This window comes from Coturnix japonica, chromosome 7, assembly GCF_001577835.2.
Source record: "Coturnix japonica isolate 7356 chromosome 7, Coturnix japonica 2.1, whole genome shotgun sequence".
NCBI lineage: Eukaryota > Metazoa > Chordata > Aves > Galliformes > Phasianidae > Coturnix > Coturnix japonica.
Window position 1 is genome coordinate 17,806,753 of NC_029522.1, and position 18,974 is coordinate 17,825,726.

Here is an 18,974-nt window from a genome sequence, read left to right on the forward strand (position 1 = left end):
TAATGACAGAGCAATGAAAGAATAATTTTAGTCAAAGAACATTCTCCATTATTTCTAGAAAATATGGCACTTTGACATATTTTGGATCCATCTTCTTCAAATGGAGCATTGAAATCAATACTTAATACCAAGAGAGGACTTTTCTAAGAGTGCACTTGTAACAAGATTAAGAAATCAAAGAGTTTGCCCACTGTGAGGTATTTACAGTAATGATTTTTAATAGAAAAATTTTTAATAGTTCAGTGTGAATTTGTCATGAAACCCATCCATACTGGATTAGTTGCTACTCGAGCGCATAGTATATCATGCAGAACAAATAATTTAAAGCAAGACATTTTGAAATGACTTCCGGATATGTGAAAATCTCATGAGCTCTTCCCTTCTTTCCATCTGCCCACTTCTTGCATTTATTTTTGGCTGGGTTAAGTTTATTACGTGTATCGTTGGTATTTATATTACTGAATTATTTGCGCTCCTTAGGCATTGCCAGGACCAGGGGCTGCCTGTTACTATACAGAGCAGATTAAAAAGTTGCAGAGCGAAAAAAGGGAAAAGCTGTACTATCGATCAACTTTCCCAGCTAAAGGCTTCTTTGGCTTCTCAGCACAGTAGAGTTTCAAAGAGGAACCTGACAGATGTTTGCTACTGCTGGGCTGAGCTGTGATGCTGGAGATTTCAAGAAGATGCACCACGGTAATTGAGTGAGCTTCTCATTGAAAGGCAATGCTGGGGAAAGCATCCTCCCCAAGGTAGGTAGAAAGTGTAAAAAGAAGTCTGGAAATGAGGCTTATATCTGAAGTAATGGGTATGGGGTGCTGGCAGGGACTTGCCTGGTGAGAGGTTGCACACTAAAACTGACAAGGTAAGGAATCATTCCGTCCAGGAGGGTAACAAAGAATAGAAGTGGGTTCATTCTCATTTTGATCTGATATAATGCCTTGAATCTGGGAAAATGTATGGCATAACTTTTCATTACAAATATTTATTTTTTAACATGAGAGAATAGCTGCATATTTCAGTTTTATTTTCCTGTTTCCTGTCTGCTGTTTCTTCAACTCTCATGTCTGTTATATGTTAAAAAACAACACCAAAACAAATCAACTAATGTGAAGAGGCCATGAAGGTGCAGGTCTGCTAAAGAGTCTGAGGGTAATCAGTACCTTGGATTTGATTTTCAGGCATGCCAAATAGCTCTGGTCCCACATGGCATTATCAGTACCAGTAAACACAATGTTATACATGGAGCTCTTTAAGTGCTCTTGGATTTTCCCCACAGTATCTGTGGGGAAAAAGAAGGTAACTTGAATTTTAAAGTTTCAAGCTTCAACCCATGTTTATTAATCATTTCACAATTTCCAGACTCCTCACGGGAGTTACAAACACGATAAAATCAGATGTAGCCTGCATCCTTGGGAGCACCGTGTGGTCCTACACAACAGTCTTGGGCTGCTGGAGCTTTATCACTGCTTTCACAGCTGTCCATACATAAATAATAAGCAAACACTTCATACAGTGTTGTCAATGGATAATATTGTTATACTGTCCATTGTGCACTGAAATCAAAATGGACCAAGACAAATCTTTACTAGTATCTTAGGAGATTTTGCAGACATCAGGCAGGCTGGGAGATATCTGAACATTATTTCTAAGGAAAAGATGAAAGTGTTGCACAACATATTGATCTGTACCTGAGCTTGAATGATTAATGTACTGTGGTCCACCTTTAGCTGGATTTCTTTTGATAACAACCATGAAGCAATCAATGATCTCAAATCCACTGATGGATAAATCGATAGATATAGGTATGCATTTTTATATATAGATGCATTTACCTTTATCATGTGATTGAGTGGCAGATCTTGCATTATAAATCAGGCCTTGGCAAAAGTGGAAATATGAACCTGACACATTTCTGGATGTATGTGATCTAGTATTTATTACTTTTTCCTCTCACACTGATTCTCTTTCCAACTTTCCTCGTTCAGACTGAGAATCACTAGATGGACACTATTATTTCCCAAGTTTTCCTCTATACCGCAGTACTGTCAATACAACTTGAAATGTATTGTGGAAAGAATGCCATTTGTCTATTGCTCTGCTTAAGATGGGCGCTTATTTAATGAGTTGATTTTTTAATGTCTCCATTTTCTTCTGATTAAAATTGAAACAAATAAGAAGATTGAAGTTGAAATCGGGTAAAATGGGGACAAAATGGTTAATTTTTGCAAAGTGATAAAGACTTACTTATCTGTATATCTTAATTGAACACTGGAACCCTCATGTTTCTGTGGAGAAAGAATAAATTCAGTGCCATTTAATGCCAATGTATTAAGCAATGTAAGTTGCTACTTTAATAATCTTTTTTTGGCAAGCTGAGTGGGCATTTTGTATATAATTCTTCATGATATATCTATCACAGGAACTCTTTCTCCTGTGCTCTTTTCTGACAAAAGAACCTCAATATGCCTACAGAATAACTCTGCTTTCCTTGCTGCGCACAATAGACTGTTTTTAATGCTTAGGTTATGATTCTCATGTAACACCTAGAAAAAGAAGCATCATCCTGAGAAGCTTTCAGAATATGCTTGCAGTCTCATAATCAACTGAAACTCCAAAGATGTTTTTCTTTTATACACTTAGCAACTGAATATAGTTACAGCTGTCCAGAAGCCTTTTATGTAATTATGTCTTGATTCACACTGGTACTGGGAAAGCATCAAGTCAAAATGATTATAAATATGTAATCTGAATAATTTGATTTGTCAGTGAGAAACATTATTTAAATGTGATATTTTGGATGAAGTTGCTGCTTTCGTTGAATTCTTGTATTTGTATTGTAATAATCCACTGCAAACCAATAATGAATGGCAAACTTCAGAAGTATGGAAATAATGTTGTCTGAGGAAAACCTGCCACACGGTGCAGTGATAACCAGCTCAGTCAATGGGGAAGTCATGAGCAAAAATAGCTAATTCTATTTCCTTGTCATTTGTAATTGTTGTGTTTTATTTTGTAAATGAGATAGAGATTTTTTTCCCAGTGCTTCAGAAACCTTCTTTGTTTGGCCTCATGTCAGAAGAAGTTGTATAGAGTGGATGTAAAAAGGCCTGGGACCAATTGCACAGCTCATACAGTAAAGATGAAAGCAGCCTGCTCTTTCTGGTACATCCCTGCTTTGATCTACATAGCATGGAGAACAGAGACCTTGCCCAACATAATGCTGCAGGCTCCTGGCATGTTGCAAGTCTTTGGGAGACCAAGAGGTAAAAGTTATGTTTATTCATAGTAGTGTCTGTTGTTTTCAGTGTCCCCACAGTCTGAAATGGGACATAACCACTTCTTTTCTCATGGCTGCATATCATACACATTGGGATAAATCTTGTGTCTGATGAGGCAGCAGAGAGCTCAATGGCAGTATTGCAAATAAGGCTTCAGACGCACCCTGTTTAAAATGGATTTTTAATCTGAGGTATTTGAGTTTCTCAAGAAAATTAAACTAAACTTATTTCTCACCATCACCCATCAATTAAAGAATAAAAAAAAAAACCACAAATTACTCACTTTTTTCCCAGGATTTTTGTCAGATAGAACCTATCTACTTATCTACGTCTATTGGTTCTTTTGCCCAGTACTTAAAATAGTTCCGGGACATTTTTTGTAAAAATACATAAACTAATTCACAAGTGCTCGTTTCTAAAGAATGAGTTTGCTTTTACAGACAAGAGAAAGATGGGGGAAAAACTCAGTCAGAAGCGATGTGTGAAGAGAACAGACATTACTGAGAATTGCCTCTTTTCTTCCTTAGGATCCTTGAATTAGAAATGTAAATTTGCTGGGATTATGTTATTTCACAGCTCGGAAATTAATATGCCACATTTCATTAGGGCCTGTAGCTACTCTGCTGCAAAATATTTTCTTTTCTTTGTTCTATCTGTGACTTGCAGTTGGAAATCCAAAATGGATCAGTATTACGTGGCCATGGCACAATGCAGTCTGACAAAACACTGGATAAATGACACATGAAGAAGGGCTGGACAGCCTGCTCCTAAACAGCCACTGTCAGACACCAACAATACAATCTGCATCTGGCTGATAATAGGAAACCATAATGATTTTCTCTTCATGCAGCTTGTGAATGAGGAGCAAAATCTTTTCTCTGCAGAGCTGAAGATGACTGCTTGTACACTGATGAATGGCTCTGATGCTATTAGCCAAAGCTACTGACTTGCCTGACCCCTGAATAAAACATGGCAGGATTTCAGTGGATTCCAATGATTGCAAGGGATAAGATGTCACTCTTGCTGGCTATAAATAAGATAATAACTATCCTCAGTAAGTTTTAGTTTTCTCTGCATACTCAAATGCATATTCCCATCGTATATCAAGTAATCACAGTGAATAATGGAGACAAAAAGTACCAAGAGGGCGTGTGAAGGAATAACAGAAGAAATTCAAACATACATACATACATTTTAGCACACAAAAGAAGTTAAAAATCAAGCTTTTCACCTACCTAAGGCTGCTTGAGATTCACTTTGTGATTAACTAATGTCACAAAAAAATGCCAGACCTAACTATAACAGCTGTGTAACTGCTGTAATAAGGAAACTGAGACAGAAAAAGTGTCGATGCCAAAGAACAATGTATAGTATCTCATCAAAATGTTAATAAAAGTGTATACATGCACCTGTTGTATTTTATGCAGGAGGATGAACAGACTGAGAAGCATGCAAATACAGTATAACAGATTTGCAGCACGGACTGAACACAAGATGCTGGAGCCATATGGAAAAGGCAGTCAGCCAGCCAAAAAGCATGAGGAAAAATTATAACCTTTCAAATTGTTGCAAAGTAAGACATTTCAGGAAATGCTATAAATCTGAAATAAAATATATTCTAGCCATAAGTGGAATTAAAACAATGTCATTCTTTAGGTGAATATTTGAAGAGGGTGAAAAATCATTTACAGCTGATCCTATTTACACTAACGTTTCCCTGTAGGATCCCACCCATCTCAGGAAGGCAACGCTGCGGGACTTGCACATCACACAAAGCATGAGCAGCTCAGAGCTGCAAGTTGGACCACAGCCACAGAGGGGTGAATGACATCTCAAACACCTGCTCAAACCCACACATAATTGAAAAAGGCCACAGCTCACCTCTGTTATGCGTGTGACATCACATACTGCAGTCTAAACCAGTCAGCATTTACTGGTGGTTTGCATTTGGAATGCTACAGCAGATTCTCCCTCTGTCTTATTCTTCTTGAGTCAGTGCACGGCATGGTGACTTCACATCACAGAAGATTTATCCTGTTGGAAATAGCCTGTGCTTCTGGAACACCTGCAGCCCTTTGTGCCACCACTTTACCTGACACCAGTCCCCATAGGAGAGCTGTGGTGGTCTCCTGGGCCTGACAGACAAATTCCGAAGCATAGATGATGCTGCACTCTCTAAATATGCTTCATTCTACATTTACGTCACAGCCAGATTTTTTTTTCAGTCCTAGAGGTGAGGAAAATGTAAAATGTCACTCATCGATCTGTTCCTGAATATGCAAATCAATTCTGGACAACATATGGGTGTTTGTTTACCAGGAACTCCTGAGTGACCAAGCTTTGCTTACAGTTATGTACATTCTACATTTAAATGCACAAATTCATCCTCATGGCTATGCTTACGTATCATACCTCTTGGGCCAGGTTCCTTCAGCAAGCACATTTGCACTTACCTCCAGTGAGCAGTCAAAATCGTATTTCAGGGCTCATGGCTGAACGCTATACTTTGATTTTCCTTTATTTCCATTAACCATCCAGGAAGGGAAAAGAAAATTGGTGAAAAATATTGAGCATGAGTTAAAAGACTGTGAGCAGTACTTGGATCTTCCTAGGGAACAGGGAATTTATATTCCTCTGGAACTCTTATTTCTATGTATTATTCACTAAGTCCCCAACAGCTGGCAGCCACCAACCGCTAAATTAGGGAGGATGTGACAAAATATGCATAACTGTGAAATTTACAGCAAGCACTGAGAAGGAGAGATTTTATAAATTTTTACCTTCTTGAGTGAGAATCTTCTCCTTTTTTTCCTCTGCTGTGAGACAATAAAACTTAGGGATACTTCAGAAATAAACAGTCGAATGCACATAAGAGTTTAAACAACATTACTCTGTGAATTCTGTAAGGATAAATTAAAAAAAAACAATAGGTTATATAGCCTGATAACCAGAGTTCCATCAGAATGATCAGAATTAGAGGTTCTGTTCCCATTCTCTTGCTGCTTCCTTGAAATAACAAGCAGTTGATTTAGATATTTCTGCTGAAAAATCATAATTAAATGCCTGAAAAAGGGCCATCCATGACGCTCAGTCCTCCTCCTGTTCTTGTCCTTTCCTAGGGGTAGGTTGTCAGCAAGTCAACAAGTCAGAACAGATGACAGTTCCCAGATTCAAAGGTCAAATAAAACCAACAAGCAAACAAAAGGACATCGAGAAGATTGTAGAATGCTTTCTTTACTTCATGCTCAAGTACAGTTGTGCATGCTAAAGACATAACAATGCTAATTAAGTCAAATAACTTGAAGATGTACATTCTATCTTTTTGTTGTCATCCTAGCTGTTTTTTACACACCCACACATATATATATTATATACATATAAATATTTAACAGAGACCTTTCACGTGAATCTTTAAGAATGCTTCACACTCCACAATTCTCAGTCTCTGTACATTTTAGTAATGTCTGACTCAATCAAACTGTAAGGAAATGGAAAGAGAACTTAAGTAAAGGATCTGGGATAGGAATACAACTGTAAAATCCAATATGACGCAAACGGAAAGAGTCAGACTTGATGGGTCAGATGGTGACCTGCAGTACTTACATATGCAGCAATCATTCCAGCAAGATAAAGTACCCTCAAAATTAAATGACATCTGCAAGTAGATACAGTGCAGGCTTACTTTGTGAGTTACAGTAGAAATACAGAGTAATTCCACAGATGGCCCTATACACACGTGTACTCCAAGCCAAAATCAAACCAGAAACTTACCCTGAACTTTTCCCTTTGACAGCAGCATCTTCCACCAAAACTCATGTTGTGCGTTGCAACAGACACTTCTGATAAATGAAAAAGAAATGCATTGTTTCAAAGATTGAATAAGAAATTCTATCTAAATCCAAAATGAACCAAGTCAGCCACCGCAAATGAAGTTTCACAAAACAAAAGATAAACTTTCCACATCTCATTTAATTTACGCTATTAGGTTTCTGTTATTCACCACGCTAAGGGAAAAGCTTTACCAATCCTCTGAAGAATTCAAATGTTATAAACTGTGATAGTCAAAACAAAAACAAATACTCATTATTAACTGCTTGAGAGAATATTTTAGACAAGCAGGAGAGTAAAGAAAATACTTCTAATTCACAAGACTCCCAAGAGTACGTATGAGGAAATGAACAAAGCCTGGATGTGAGAGGGACCAGAGATGCACTGTTGAGGACAGGATTTGATTCTCTCCACACAGACAAACTTTTTTCTTACCAAGGCTCCTAATGCTATCTAAAACCTTATTTAAAAGTACCTTATTTACTGTTTACTGCTCTTTGCATTGGATTCAGTCTGAGATGCAACCATCTGAGGATGACCCCCTACAGAGGAAACCAGGAGTTTGAACAGTTTACTGCACCAACCTTGTCTGCTTGAGGTTCAGTTGCCTCTAGCGCTCTTGCTTTTCAGTTTTGTTAAGCACTTTCAAATTCATCACCTGCTTGAACACTTACAGGAATTGATGCTTAATACAGATACAAGTTCCTAAGTCCAGCACTGGGCAAGCTGGTTCATGAGGCATCCTTGCCTGCCATTTAATGATGAGGGGTGAATTTAGAAGACCAAGCGTTTCACAGCAGATTGCAGCTCTCCAATGTAAGAATCCTCCTAAAATGTTAAATAACCAAAGATTTCTACTTCGCACGGAAAGTCATGATTACTTTCTAGTGCTGTGCAAGTCCCCGTTCATGACAGGAGAGTTGGATTAGGTGACCTTTAAAGGCCCCTTCCAACTCAAACAAGTCTACAATTCTATGGATTCTATGAAATCAATCAAGCAGCTAACAACTGATTTTCAATCATTCGTACACATGTTGAGCTGGGATGATACCTTCAGACGGACTAACCTCAGCCACAGACTGTCACCAATTAGGAAACCAATAACAAAACTACTTCTACACTCACATCTTTCTCTTAAAAGCTGAGGGCAAAAATAATGAGTTTTATAATACTGCCCTGAATTTCCATGAAAAGCTGGAGAATTTTCCCTAGGCACAGACATGAAGAAACTAGAAACTCTCTCCCATGGTTGAAAATTCATAAGATTTGTTAATGATTTTTTAAATTATCTTAATCCCACTTGTACTTTTCACTTTAACCCATTAGTGAGAATCTTAGATTTACTATCATATGTCTAAGAGCAGTAACATTAACTGGCGTGATTTTGTCTTACAGGCTACAAAATACAAACCTCCCATGAAATTCATTTATCTCTCCTGATGTATATAAACACACATGTAAAGGCAATAATTTTCAACATCTTTTCACTTTTATGTAGGCACTCTATGTTACCTGCTGTATGGGAAATAACAGCTTGAACCACTGATTAATCAGCTGAGGCAAGAGTTGAGTCAGCTGCAGGAGCACAGGTGAGAGTAATCTAGCTGTGCTCCCAGAAGGGGTGGACTTCGACTCTACCTCCTCTGAGACCTCATTTAAGGGCTGACCACCACTGAGGCAGCATCTCTTGGAGATCACTCCCCAGTGGAGACTACCTCAGCTTTCTGGTCAAGGCATCGACATTGGTGAGTTTTCTTTTGCTTTTAATTTTTTACCACCATCTTGGTTAACACCTTTACATTTAGCCACCCTTACACCCGCTTATCAAAAGGATAATTTTTGTATGGCAGGCTTCAGTCCCCCTTTGTCCTTAAGCACAAACCAGAAGCATGCACGCTGAAGATGTGTTTTCTATAAGGTTTCAGCTTCTTATCTTCTTCAATTTGGCAACTCTACGGATAATTGCTGGGGATATTTATTTATTTATTTATTTTCAGTAAAAAGGAGGTTGGTTTTTTTTCTTGTGAAGCTCTGCAAAAGGACAACAGCCATGCAAAATGTAACCGTGAACCCATTTGCTGTGCCTTTAATTACAAAGTGCCCCGATGAACCAATTTGACAGCTGAGGCATGCTAGGTTAGGGCTGCCTCTGCTTCAGAGACTGTTGTACAGACCATTTGTCTCACTGTGGGAGCTTTAAGAGGCCAAAGTCCTCCTAGAGAAGGCCAAGTATAGTTAATATACTTTGCCAGGATCAGAATCAGCTCCATCATCTCTGCTGCCACAAGCCATTTTGGCTGCGCAGCACCCACATTTCTGCTTGAGTTAAAACACCTGCAAATAATGCTACATATTTTCCTGAGCACCTTCTTTTGTCATTATTTCAGTTAGAGCAATATAGAGAAACATTCCTTTGGTAGCATTGGCTTTTATCAGAGCCAAAGCTGATTGCTTTTAAAAGGGCTTTTAAATAACTTATTCCTGATATCTGTATCCTTTGACAAATGATCTGAGCAACACCAACACTTTTGCTCTTTATCCTTTATGAAATACAGGGTAAAAAATGTGTAAATGTGTACATAGGTATAAACCTGGTTTTAAGAGCAAAAGCTTTTAGTAGCTTGCTGATTCTAAGAACATGTGATATTAAAGCTCTTTTTCTTTCCTATTTTTTCAGATATCTTCAAATTGTTTTCAACACTAAACTAGGGACCTCTGCCTTCTTATCTCTACCGAATGTAGAAGTTACTATATGAGTTCTCATTGTGTGACTTTCATCTCTTAGCATAATGTTGAATAGAAAAATAGCATGTTCTCTGATACAGATGGGCACTTCTGCAATTACATCACACACAAAGTTCAATCACAATTATATCATTAGCTGATTTTCCTACTCCAACTTCCCTTATTACCTGACACAAGAAAGAAGCATTAACATCTCTAAAAATGTCAACTCTTCACTAAATCCGATATGCTATCTGTAGTTTTAGCACACAGAATCTGTGGTAGAGTATTTCCTGGACTGGGTACAGGTTGTTGTTACACACATACGCTTCTACGCATACAAGCAAAAGCCATTAAAATGGCAGGCCACTGCTAGATGCACATACCAGCTAGGTATCAAGCTAGAGATCAAGGATCTCTACAGAAGTCATTACAGACAGAATAAATCCTGTTTCTGCTCTCCCTTTTCCTCCTCTGTGTGACTACCACTCCAGCACTGTGTGATGCAGAGCCTGACAGGAGCTTGCCAGCCCAGCTGGAAACCAATGCAGCCTTACCGGTATTCCAGCTACTTTGCTTTCCTTGAATGATCAGTGTCATAAGAATAGAAGTGGCTTATCTTGAGCCCCTGTGACTTTGGCAAATCCACACAGATGGTCCGTGGAAGTTAATCTTGTTTAGGACAACAGCATAGTGGAGAGTGGTCGTAATTCCCAGGGAATTTGGCTTATGGTTTTGATTACTGGGGGGAACTGTAAATGAATCCGGCAGGAGGCCACAGGTTTCAAATGCCAATGAAAGAGTGTTCTTGTATCTCATTAGTTTTCATCAGGATAAAGATCACAAAAAATTTTATAAGAGTATTTCCTGAAAATAATTTTTTGGCAGAAAACAGAGCGATCAACAGGAGGAGAAAAAAAAATCAAACATGTTCATCAAGAGGTGCTTTGTAAAGAGACAGCAGGGATGTCACTGAGGAAAGCATAAGGATGAACAGATCTAAAAAAACTTAATCTTTCATACTGACAGCAGAGGCCTTCAATCTCTTGAAGAGGCAGCATCTCCTACACTGGCAGAGTTTTGCATTTAGGTACCAAGGAAGGGGGTTTCTCAAGCTCTGAAGACAAACCATCTGTTTACCGCTATAAATACAGAGAATTCTTACCTTCTCATTCTAAACCATCCTCAGAAATAACAGCTAAATCCTCCGCCTGCCCAGAATAGGACAGGTACTTCATGTTACTTCACGTGCTAAGATGCTGCAGATGAACTATGACAATTTCTCTGCCAGATCAGGGACAATCTCTGTTCTAGAGCTACGTCTTTCCTAAAAAAATAATATAAGATAAAATTCTATGGTTACTATTAAAATAGGAGGTTGTATGGCAAACTCTTGATCACAGTCTGAACCTCTGATTGACCACCTGAGGCAAGCAATGAGTTAGCTGCGGGAGCACAGGTAATAGTAATTAGCTCCACCCCTCCCAGATCTCATTTAAGGGCTGACTACAGCTAAGGCAGGATCTCTTTCTCTGGAGATCACTCCTTTGTGGAGTTCACTGCGAGCCTCCAATATCGGCGAGCATTTTCCATTTATCATAGATCATCTTTCTATCATGATAATCTTTCATACAAAACATCTGATTTAACCTCTGTTTACCTGTCAACTGTACAGACATTTGAAGCACAATATCAGCCACATGTCCAGTATGTCACAGACAGCAAATATCCCCTTCAGTGCAGTCTCACCTCCTGATATCGCATGTCATTCCACACCAGATAGGTGATAGCAACCCTATCTCTGCAAAAGAGGGAGATATTTTGTTTCCAGCAAATCTGTTCAAGATCAGTCACTGGTTAGACTGGTTAGAGAGAAAAAAACTCCATATACAATGCAGTGTAATTGAAATGAATTCATGTAAACAGCCTCTGAGAGTTTTGGAAGTGTGCAGCATTGGAGGTGCCAGTTAAAAGTCTCTTCTACTGTGGGTAATGAGAAGAGAGCAGGCCCTTTTTTTCAGCATTTAGGCATTCATAGTTCTGATTAATTTTCCTGCTCATGTCTCGCCTGCGAGAGCTGCATTTAGGGGCATAGAGATGGAAAATCAAAGCTTTCTGATAGCCACAACCTGCCTGCCCCATGAGGACAGTAATGTGAAACATAAAGGAACATACTGCTCACTACTAAACAGGGATAGGGAGAGGGACAAAAGTAGGGAGAGAAAATTAGGCAGTGACTTTTCCATCCCAGTGATCCTATGGTATATTTTCAACACAACACATTAAAACAAAGAGTAGCTGTGAAAGACACTGGATGCAGCCACTAAAGACAAAGAATATTTTGCCCATAAACCATATTTTTCTGGGCTACTTACTTTCCATGATATCTGTTTATTCTTCCTTGTGATCTCCTGTCAGATGTTTGCTGTTCCACACAGTGTTCAGTGAAGATGGCTTCTCATCAATCAGGAGAAAACCTCAGTGTTTCACATCCACCCTACATCCCAGTTTCACCAGCCATCCATGAGGAGGTGTTCAGCTGGGAACAGCAAAGCAGTGGGATGCTTTGCCTCCTCCTTAATCCCACACCTTGATAAAACAGAGTCAGCAGCGGTAACACTCCACACTTCTGCTGAAAATAAATGCTCAAGGAATCAATACAGTTAATTATTTAACCATGCATAGAGTACTGACAGTCTATTTTGCTTGATCTCTTTGCCCCTGTCCCAACAAAAACTGTCAGTACAGCTTAAGTAGCTCTGGTGAATTTACATACCCCTAAGTATTTAAGGTAAATAAATTACTCTTATTTATTTATTTATGGGTGAGCTTTCTAACAGCACTGAGTGTCTAGGATTTGCTTTGTAGGTGGCCAAATAGAAGTCCAAGTGGTCAGGTTCTCAGAGGTTTATGATGTAAAACGTCAAAAATAAACGTGAGATTCGCATCTATGTATTGTAAACTCTCTGCTCTTCCATGCTGAGCTAGCTATGTTTTCCAGTTCACTGGATACAGTACCCTTGTCACAGAATCACAGAATCTTTAAGGTTGGAAAAGACAGTTAAAGATTCAATTAAAGTCCAACCCCAACCCCATGCCCACTAACCATGTACCTCAGTGCCACATCTCTACGGTTCTTGAACACCTCCTGGGATGGTGACTCCACCACCTCCCTGGGCAGCCTGTTTCAAATGTAGGCTTGAACCCTTACCATTCAACTACAGAGAGTTTATTTGCAATTAGGTAAATGAAAAAGGTATTCCCACTCTATTTTCATTCTGGTAGAAAGAGCACGCACAGCATACAGTAGGTCTTCCCCACTCCAAAGGGAATGAGCCACGTGAAAACCTATGAGTCTCACATCAAGCATTTCCAGTAGGAATGAACAATATAGTGCCCATCAACATCCAAAATCCCCATCCAAGTTTGTCCAGGTTCCACTCAAGTGCGGCACAGTAAAATCCCAAACCTCTGCCATCTCTGGCACATTCAGACTTTGGGGAAAAACATATAGCAGGTAGATGGGGTTATTTTTAGAGCAGGAGAAGCCTGATATAAACCCACTGAAGGCAAAGGAAACATACTGACTGGCTGCACATTTATCCTCAAAGCTGCTACAAGACTTCCCATAGTGCCGTGCAGCAGGACTCAGGCTTACTGAACCACCAGCGTAGACCTGGGCTGCAGCTGACCATCCCAGCAGAACACGTGGGCACAATGCTCAGTGAAATTAACAGAGGAATGGGAGGACAAGGATTTGCATATAACTCTTTTCCCTCGCTAAATTTTGCTGTCTTGCTGAAGAGGAGACTCAGAAAGGAGACATAGCTGTTATTAACATGCAGAAACGCAACTGCCAAGATGTCAAGGCAATCAGTGAGGAAGGGATAATTTTTGCATGAATGTGTTTTGAGTGCAATCATATTGAGAAACGTTAACATTAATGATCTGATTAACAGTGAGCTCTGTTGGCTTTTTTTTTTTTTTTTTTTTTTTTTTGCTTTTTTTACTTAATGCCTTGGAATCCCCTATCCCAGGCTCCAGCTTTAATCCAGAGATTGGGTACCCACACCAGAGTATCAAGTTCCGACTCCCAAATGCTGCCACTGACTCCTGTTGACTTGCTACTCTTCTTGCAGCCTTTCAACAGATTGCCATTTGAAAGCTCAGTGACTAACAGACATGGATTTGTACACCAGATGTCTGGCCACTTGACCTTTTCATCCATGTGTGAACATATGATCTGGAATCTGTTTTTCTAAAATCCAGCATGACTTACTTTCAGTCCTCAGGCTCATGTTCAGTACAGGTATTTCCTCAGAGCAAAAACTTCAAAATAAAAGATACCCTTCCAATTTCACTGCCTCTGCCTGAGCAAGTCCTGTCTTCTACACCGAAATCCCAGAGTTCTCCGGAAAACCAAGACACCGAGCAGGCACATCCAAATACAGCAGACATTATCACATGGAAGCACCAACATCTTTTCATCCAGAGGCATCGCAACACAGTAGCAGAACTGGATCACCAGCTCTTGGCACCTTACTGATCAGCCTCACTGTGTGATCATCCAACCAATTCTAGTTTTATTAATGCATTACTATTAATCCAACAAATGCTAGTTTTATTAATGCATTACTAAGCCAAGTACAACCATCCACTCCATAATTTCCTCTCTAGTAATTTAGGCACAGCACAAATTTGTTACAGAGAAGCAACTGTGGAAAAAACAGCAACTAAATCCTTGTGGTTTTTTTTCTCAGCTCTGTTAATATATTCTGTAGCCATGGCACCTTCAACACCTGTAAATACATTCCTTCACTGTCCAACTGAGTTTATATTTCTCTGCATAGCTTTGAACAGTTACATATGCCAATTCCTATATTATACTACATAATTAGAGATACTTAAAGAGACACTGATAATCTGAGTAACCAGTTTACTTGGATACTCTGAGATGTACCTATCCTCCATTTGGATGTGTTTTTTTATTTTTTTCACTTTATGACATTATTATAATTGCTTAAACCACTTTTGTTGGCTTATTTTCCCCCCTAAATTACCTTGTCGTTTACTACCAGGAATGTTAACACAGTCATTAAATGCCTTGAGCAGCTTCTAGTTTTGCTCTCTGCCCAGTTCCTACAATTCAACAATGTCCAACTACATACATTTTTTTCACATACAACACTTTAAAATACATTCAACCACAATTTTATTATAGCATTAAATTGATGAACTTGCTCTAATAATGTATAAGTAATCAATTTTATGCCTTAACAAAGAAGATGAAAAACAGCCAACCCTCTGTTGAGTGCACTGAGCCGCAATGACATTTGGTAGTCATGCATGGAAACATTTGTACAAGCTTCATTTTAGAAAAGGTGGCAGGTTAATTGGGACAAAATGCAAATGCAGTGCAGCATCCATAATCAGCAGCTACACCAGTTCTATAGAGAAGCTTTTTCTTCAACAGCACTTCCGAAGTGTGCTCTCTTACCTTCCCAGGTGCCATACTCACAACATGGCAGCTGCAGAAGAACAAAGACTGATAGATGCTGAAACATGTCATTTGACAAAGTTAGTTCTGCAGATGGATTTTAAAACCTCTTGGCTAAAAAAGTGGATGCTTATCACTCAATTATTTTTACGTCCTCAAGCTGACTCCATTGCTTATTCATCAAAATTGCAATACTACATGGAGTTACCAGAAGTGGTTGAGATTGCTTTTACTTTCCATCCTTCAAGGTCTGTGAGGCTAAATACGGCACATACTCTGTATCTCTTGCTTCCGGACCCCAGGAAGGCTCAGCCTTTCCCGTATCAAGTCGTGGACATAGATGAGGCCTCACCAATAGGGATCCAAGGACTCTGTATCACTGCAGTGAGAAGGACCTCATGCAGGGCATACACAACCAAACTGCAGGATAACTACCAGGCTCATGAAGGACTGGCAATTCTACAAAACTCCCAAATTAAATTCACAATTTGCACTCCCTGAAGGCATTAAAAACCAATGAAAGTCATGGAATACTAGAATATATGTAAGAGTATTTGCACTCTTTGCACAAATGCACAGGACATCATTACCCTACAAGGCCACCTCAGATTTATGTTTGCTATTAGTATGCACCTCAGTAATGTGCACAGCCCCATTCAAAGTGAGGCACGGCAACACCTGGTGTTTGTGTGAAACCATTCCAGAAGGTTTACAAATTCAATTAAGAAAACACGCAATGAGCTGTGGCAGGGAAGATAAGTGCTATATAGACGGGAAGGCATTACTTATAATGACAAATCCGCTGGCATCACTCAAGTGTCTATGTCTACAGAAGGAGACCAAAAGTGAGAGGAAAACAACCCTTAACAGCAATCTTATTCTTCTACTTTATAGAGATTTCTTAGTGAACTTTGTGGTGCAGTTGCAGTCACACAACCCTGCCTGTTGCATTTTCAATTGCTTTGGCTTGCTTTCACACAGACACCAATCCAGTTAAAATGCAAAACTATTAGGATGTACATAAAGTTGTGATGTATCTTAGAGGCTTGTATAAAACACAGAAAATTTGAAAATGTCGGATTCCATTAAGAATGAATTAAAAAAAAAAAACAACAACAACATACCTGATTAACGCTTAGATATGCCCTCTCAGAGTGCTCAGCCTCTGGCTGGTTCCCAACGCAGGGCAAAGAATCTTGAATCATTAAGGTTGGAAAGATCACTAAGATCACCCAGTCAATTCATGAACCCACTACCACCATAGCACTAACCCAGGCCAACCATTCTTAGTTTTCTTCCCAGCATGGTGAGTGGAAGACTCGCAGATTAAATCACCACAGAGCCAATCAAACGTATCCCTGGACCCACTTCAGCCTTTTCCATCTCTCACACTATCAACAGCCCCAAGAACAGCTGAGAGAACACCTGGGAGGTAACACCCCAAACCCTTCCCTTTAGAGTTCCCTGTTCCCCACAGAGGGGAAGTAAGAGGCAGACTCTCCTTTAAATGCAGCTCTTTTCCTCTCCTCACTTTCCCAAAGAGGCTCTTGGGGTGCTACTCTCCAGGCTGGGTGCTCTTTGCTTTTCCCTGCCCTGTTCCACGCGAAAGGAAACTGACTGTTCACAGAAGACTGATGCTGTCTTCTTGTCAGATGCCGTGTTCTGCAGTTGCATAGCACCAAATGCATTTTGCACAGTCCCACAATTTTAGTTTGCGCTATAATTAACAAATACTCATTGACATACCAAAGGAATGTTACATGTCTTGTTACATGTTATTAAGACAGGGAAGTGTCTCCTCCAAATGCTGCCTGTGAGCCACAGTTTACTTTTTCCACTCAAGGTAGACAGCATCCTGCTCTGTTTCCCTACTGTGATGAGGTCTCTGTGCAGCTCATTCTAATTGGCTGAAGCTCCTGCTCTCCCAGTTTGTTACTGCCGAGCTCTTAGTTTACACTCTGGGCTTCAATGTGTTGTGTTTTTTTTTGGTCAAGAATACACAGTGATTGTCACACAGACTTTCTGAACAGCAATCCTTGCTGCAAAAAAACACAAACTCTGCCTTGCCTCCAGCTCAGAAACAAGTTATTGAACGCAAAGCTGAAGGATAAAACAAAGTGACAACATTTGATATACTCCGACACGTGCTCCTTCTAAGCCTGAAAGTACTGCTTCATTCAATTTTCCACACTACTTTTTCTTTTACCTAGCTTAATTCTGATTACACCACAAATTATCTTGTTGTTTCAGTCATGGTCCTTGGCTTCCCTCAGATAATGTGAATTTCTCATATAATGCTCTACAAAACCCCTTCAAATACACTGCTAGCATTCATTGTCATCGCACTTTCACAAGCAACTCTTATAGAAGCAGATAAGCTCCTCTGTATAATTTCCATTCCAATATATAAAAATAAATCAATCCATTAGCCTAAAAAATGTAATGCTTAGTGTAACTAAAAAGAAAGAAGAGTTAGCTTGACAGTGTAAATAGCCTTAAATGAAGCAATTTGCAATGTCTTGCAGATGAAAATATTTCACAGCAGCTGCCTATTTGAAGCGTGGAATTATATCTAACAATTCCTATTTTATGACAATCGGAAACGTAGGATTCAAATAAAAATTAAACGCAGGACTAAAAGTTCATAAGAAATTATGTAGCTCTTTCATTGTATGTGCCAGGTGAAGAAATAGATCCTTTAGATCAACACTGGGTAAAGGACAGGACTATCCATACCTCCCATCATCCTTAGTCCTCTGGACAACCGCGAAAGGTCAGCATCTAACCTGATGGCTGTACCTTAACCTTAATACGCAAAATACATTCTTCTAATCACTTCCCTTGGGGAAATACCCAAGCATTATCCCAACAGTCACAATCCCTTTGCAGGTTTTATTGATCAGAAACTTTTCTTTTTCCTTTCATTTTTTGGTTTTCTGTGCTCATCAAATCTAAAATTGGGTTGTTGGCACTTTGTGGGATGTTTTAATTAAGGATTGTATGAATGAATGTATCATTCATGTCCTCATGGGGCACAGTCATTGCAAAATCAATTTTGTTGAAGTTGAGTTAGATTTATGAAAAGGTAGGATATTGGATTTCTAAACTAATTACACAGGCAAGACGTCCAGTTACAACTTTAATGGAAAATTTGGATCTCATACACTCATGTGCTTTAAATTTCCTTAATTCTATCCAAAGAGCCCAGCAACTCAACCTAACAGCACCCTGATTTTCTGTTGTCAATTTCCTTTTAGAAAACAGATATTTATTTTACTTACCACTGCAGAATTTTGCAAGCAGGTTTGTAGGAAGCATCTGTGTGGTGGTGAATCACCACCATCTTCAATCCACCTACCTCCTTTCTACCTCTTTCTATTCTTTTCAAAGAACCAGATACCTTGGAAGCTGCCACATCCCATGAGCTCCCAATCGTCAGAAGCACTATTGAAATCATTCAAAGGGAAAAGAAGAGTGACCTTAATAGTGCTGAAGGATGCTTTGCAGCAGATGCACCGATATTCAATACCGGTGAGGTTCTTCCTTCCCCAGAGGCAACAGAACTTACCTGAGGTAAACAAAAAGTGCTCAGAGCACTGCATCTTACCTATGTGTTTTCAGACTGTTCAAAAGGAGCTTGAGTTCAG

General features: G+C 39.4%; 2 long non-coding RNA genes across 2 annotated transcripts in view; one reads left to right on the forward strand and one right to left on the reverse strand.

The window, feature by feature from the left end:
* The window catches only part of LOC107316753, a 62,094-nt gene extending 43,371 nt beyond the window's left edge, over positions 1–18,723 (reverse strand). Inside the window, exons 1-6 of the long non-coding RNA XR_004307997.1 lie at positions 12,206–18,723; positions 11,491–11,631; positions 10,996–11,157; positions 7,050–7,117; positions 5,160–6,178; positions 1–2,285 (exon numbers count right to left, since the gene is read on the reverse strand). The exon at positions 1–2,285 is cut by the window's left edge and continues 27,148 nt beyond it. This is a non-coding gene — a long non-coding RNA (uncharacterized LOC107316753). The remainder of the gene's footprint in view (positions 2,286–5,159; positions 6,179–7,049; positions 7,118–10,995; positions 11,158–11,490; positions 11,632–12,205) is intronic.
* LOC116653683 overlaps positions 1–18,974 on the forward strand; it is a 28,573-nt gene that overhangs the window by 7,312 nt on the left and 2,287 nt on the right. Inside the window, exons 7-11 of the long non-coding RNA XR_004307995.1 lie at positions 605–749; positions 3,041–3,263; positions 4,706–4,851; positions 8,605–8,851; positions 18,718–18,900. This is a non-coding gene — a long non-coding RNA (uncharacterized LOC116653683). The remainder of the gene's footprint in view (positions 1–604; positions 750–3,040; positions 3,264–4,705; positions 4,852–8,604; positions 8,852–18,717; positions 18,901–18,974) is intronic.